Source organism: Micromesistius poutassou (genome assembly GCF_964030765.1).
Source record: "Micromesistius poutassou genome assembly, contig: SCAFFOLD_5681, whole genome shotgun sequence".
In the NCBI taxonomy this organism is placed as follows: Eukaryota; Metazoa; Chordata; class Actinopteri; order Gadiformes; family Gadidae; genus Micromesistius; species Micromesistius poutassou.
Window position 1 is genome coordinate 1 of NW_028180284.1, and position 5,000 is coordinate 5,000.

Below are 5,000 nucleotides of genomic sequence, written 5' to 3' on the forward strand. Positions count from 1 at the left end.
CACGCGACGTGTTCCCCCTCCTCTGGAGGGTCCTAAAGACCTCCAGGCTTGGGGTCACTCACTACACTATTCAGTCCGACATGGTGAGCCGTTTCGGACTCACACGCGACGTGTTCCCCCTCCTCTGGAGGGTCCTAAAGACCTCCAGGCTTGGGGTCACTCACTACACTATTCAGTCCGACATGGTGAGCCGTTTCGGACTCACACGCGACGTGTTCCCCCTCCTCTGGAGGGTCCTAAAGACCTCCAGGCTTGGGGTCACTCACTACACTATTCAGTCCGACATGGTGAGCCGTTTCGGACTCACACGCGACGTGTTCCCCCTCCTCTGGAGGGTCCTAAAGACCTCCAGGCTTGGGGTCACTCACTACACTATTCAGTCCGACATGGTGAGCCGTGTCGGACTCACACGCGACGTGTTCCCCCTCCTCTGGAGGGTCCTAAAGACCTCCAGGCTTGGGGTCACTCACTACACTATTCAGTCCGACATGGTGAGCCGTTTCGGACTCACACGCGACGTGTTCCCCCTCCTCTGGAGGGTCCTAAAGACCTCCAGGCTTGGGGTCACTCACTACACTATTCAGTCCGACATGGTGAGCCGTTTCGGACTCACACGCGACGTGTTCCCCCTCCTCTGGAGGGTCCTAAAGACCTCCAGGCTTGGGGTCACTCACTACACTATTCAGTCCGACATGGTGAGCCGTTTCGGACTCACACGCGACGTGTTCCCCCTCCTCTGGAGGGTCCTAAAGACCTCCAGGCTTGGGGTCACTCACTACACTATTCAGTCCGACATGGTGAGCCGTGTCGGACTCACACGCGACGTGTTCCCCCTCCTCTGGAGGGTCCTAAAGACCTCCAGGCTTGGGGTCACTCACTACACTATTCAGTCCGACATGGTGAGCCGTTTCGGACTCACACGCGACGTGTTCCCCCTCCTCTGGAGGGTCCTAAAGACCTCCAGGCTTGGGGTCACTCACTACACTATTCAGTCCGACATGGTGAGCCGTGTCGGACTCACACGCGACGTGTTCCCCCTCCTCTGGAGGGTCCTAAAGACCTCCAGGCTTGGGGTCACTCACTACACTATTCAGTCCGACATGGTGAGCCGTTTCGGACTCACACGCGACGTGTTCCCCCTCCTCTGGAGGGTCCTAAAGACCTCCAGGCTTGGGGTCACTCACTACACTATTCAGTCCGACATGGTGAGCCGTGTCGGACTCACACGCGACGTGTTCCCCCTCCTCTGGAGGGTCCTAAAGACCTCCAGGCTTGGGGTCACTCACTACACTATTCAGTCCGACATGGTGAGCCGTTTCGGACTCACACGCGACGTGTTCCCCCTCCTCTGGAGGGTCCTAAAGACCTCCAGGCTTGGGGTCACTCACTACACTATTCAGTCCGACATGGTGAGCCGTGTCGGACTCACACGCGACGTGTTCCCCCTCCTCTGGAGGGTCCTAAAGACCTCCAGGCTTGGGGTCACTCACTACACTATTCAGTCCGACATGGTGAGCCGTTTCGGACTCACACGCGACGTGGTCCCCCTCCTCTGGAGGGTCCTAAAGACCTCCAGGCTTGGGGTCACTCACTACACTATTCAGTCCGACATGGTGAGCCGTGTCGGACTCACACGCGACGTGTTCCCCCTCCTCTGGAGGGTCCTAAAGACCTCCAGGCTTGGGGTCACTCACTACACTATTCAGTCCGACATGGTGAGCCGTTTCGGACTCACACGCGACGTGTTCCCCCTCCTCTGGAGGGTCCTAAAGACCTCCAGGCTTGGGGTCACTCACTACACTATTCAGTCCGACATGGTGAGCCGTGTCGGACTCACACGCGACGTGTTCCCCCTCCTCTGGAGGGTCCTAAAGACCTCCAGGCTTGGGGTCACTCACTACACTATTCAGTCCGACATGGTGAGCCGTTTCGGACTCACACGCGACGTGGTCCCCCTCCTCTGGAGGGTCCTAAAGACCTCCAGGCTTGGGGTCACTCACTACACTATTCAGTCCGACATGGTGAGCCGTGTCGGACTCACACGCGACGTGTTCCCCCTCCTCTGGAGGGTCCTAAAGACCTCCAGGCTTGGGGTCACTCACTACACTATTCAGTCCGACATGGTGAGCCGTTTCGGACTCACACGCGACGTGGTCCCCCTCCTCTGGAGGGTCCTAAAGACCTCCAGGCTTGGGGTCACTCACTACACTATTCAGTCCGACATGGTGAGCCGTTTCGGACTCACACGCGACGTGTTCCCCCTCCTCTGGAGGGTCCTAAAGACCTCCAGACTCTGGGCTACTCGCTGCACTATTCAGTCCGACATGGTGAGCCGTTTCGGCCTCACACGCGACGTGTTCCCCCTCCTCTGGAGGGTCCTAAAGACCTCCATACTCTGGGCTACTCGCTGCACTATTCAGTCCGACATGGTGAGCCGTTTCGGCCTCACACGCGACGTGTTCCCCCTCCTCTGGAGGGTCCTAAAGACCTCCAGACTCGGGGCTACTCACTACACTATTCAGTCCGACATGGTGAGCCGTTTCGGCCTCACACGCGACGTGTTCCCCCTCCTCTGGAGCCTCCAGAAGACCTCCAGGCCGTTCTCTGCCTTCTTCCCCTGGAGCCCCCCTTACACACGGGATGGGCTATGTCCTTCCAACACAGGGGTCAAACGTGTAGTAGGCGAAGCCCAGAGTTTTACAGGCTGCAGACTGCTATTTTTCTTGTTTTCGGTACCCCTGGTATAAAAACCCGAAAATCCCAACCCATGGTAGACTAAAACCAACCCATGGTATACTAAAACCAACCCATGGTATACTAAAAGCTGCCCCTGGTAGACTACGGAGAAAAGACTCTGTCTGATTTTTGATTCTCTCTTTTTCTCAAAATCAGACAGAGTCCCAGAGTTAGTGCACCATGGGTTGCGTTTTAGGAGATTTACAGAAAAGACTCTGTTAAATTTCCAAAACACGTCCCATGGTAGTTTAAATGGACTTTGTGGTTTCTTTAGTTCATCCAGGCTCAGGGGGACTTGATGTTCTTGCCAGTCCGGGATGGTGGACTCTCTGGGCCTGCCACAGGACGTGGTCCTGGTCCCCTGGAGGGTCCACAAGACTTGAAGTGGTTTTTGCCTCTTTTTTCTTTCTTTTTTTCCTCAGACACACACGGACCAGGCCTCCCCCTACAACGTCCCACACCCCCAGTCCCGACCTCCATGCCTCCAGAAGACCCCCCAGCAACACCCCCACATGAGGGACCCCAGGTCCAGGCCCCGGGGGACCGGGACCGGGACCCGTACTGGGCCAGCACCCAGACCCAGACACACACGGACCAGGCCTCCCCCTACAACGTCCCACACCCCCAGAGCCGGCCTCCATGCCTCCAGCAGACCCCCCAGCAACACCCCCACATGAGGGGCCCCAGGTCCAGGCCCCGGGGGACCGGGACCGGGACCCGTACTGGGCCAGCACCCAGACCCAGACACACACGGACCAGGCCTCCCCCTACAACGTCCCACACCCCCAGTCCCGACCTCCATGCCTCCAGCAGACCCCCCAGCAACACCCCCACATGAGGGGCCCCAGGTCCAGGCCCCGGGGGACCGGGACCGGGACCCGTACTGGGCCAGCACCCAGACCCAGACACACACGGACCAGGCCTCCCCCTACAACGTCCCACACCCCCAGTCCCGACCTCCATGCCTCCAGCAGACCCCCCAGCAACACCCCCACATGAGGGACCCCAGGTCCAGGCCCCGGGGGACCGGGACCGGGACCCGTACTGGGCCAGCACCCAGACCCAGACACACACGGACCAGGCCTCCCCCTACAACGTCCCACACCCCCAGTCCCGACCTCCATGCCTCCAGCAGACCCCCCAGCAACACCCCCACATGAGGGGCCCCAGGTCCAGGCCCCGGGGGACCGGGACCGGGACCCGTACTGGGCCAGCACCCAGACCCAGACACACACGGACCAGGCCTCCCCCTACAACGTCCCACACCCCCAGAGCCGGCCTCCATGCCTCCAGCAGACCCCCCAGCAACACCCCCACATGAGGGGCCCCAGGTCCAGGCCCCGGGGGACCGGGACCGGGACCCGTACTGGGCCAGCACCCAGACCCAGACACACACGGACCAGGCCTCCCCCTACAACGTCCCACACCCCCAGTCCCGACCTCCATGCCTCCAGAAGACCCCCCAGCAACACCCCCACATGAGGGACCCCAGGTCCAGGCCCCGGGGGACCGGGACCGGGACCCGTACTGGGCCAGCACCCAGACCCAGACACACACGGACCAGGCCTCCCCCTACAACGTCCCACACCCCCAGTCCCGGCCTCCATGCCTCCAGCAGACCCCCCAGCAACACCCCCACATGAGGGACCCCAGGTCCAGGCCCCGGGGGACCGGGACCGGGACCCGTACTGGGCCAGCACCCAGACCCAGACACACACGGACCAGGCCTCCCCCTACAACGTCCCACACCCCCAGTCCCGGCCTCCATGCCTCCAGCAGACCCCCCAGCAACACCCCCACATGAGGGACCCCAGGTCCAGGCCCCGGGGGACCGGGACCGGGACCCGTACTGGGCCAGCACCCAGACCCAGACACACACGGACCAGGCCTCCCCCTACAACGTCCCACACCCCCAGTCCCGACCTCCATGCCTCCAGCAGACACCCAGGCAACACCCCCACATGAGGGGCCCCAGGTCCAGGCCCCGGGGGACCGGGACCGGGACCCGTACTGGGCCAGCACCCAGACCCAGACACACACGGACCAGGCCTCCCCCTACAACGTCCCACACCCCCAGTCCCGACCTCCATGCCTCCAGCAGACACCCCAGCAACACCCCCACATGAGGGGCCCCAGGTCCAGGCCCCGGGGGACCGGGACCGGGACCCGTACTGGGCCAGCACCCAGACCCAGACACACACGGACCAGGCCTCCCCCTACAACGTCCCACACCCCCAGTCCCGACCTCCATGCCTCCAGAAGAC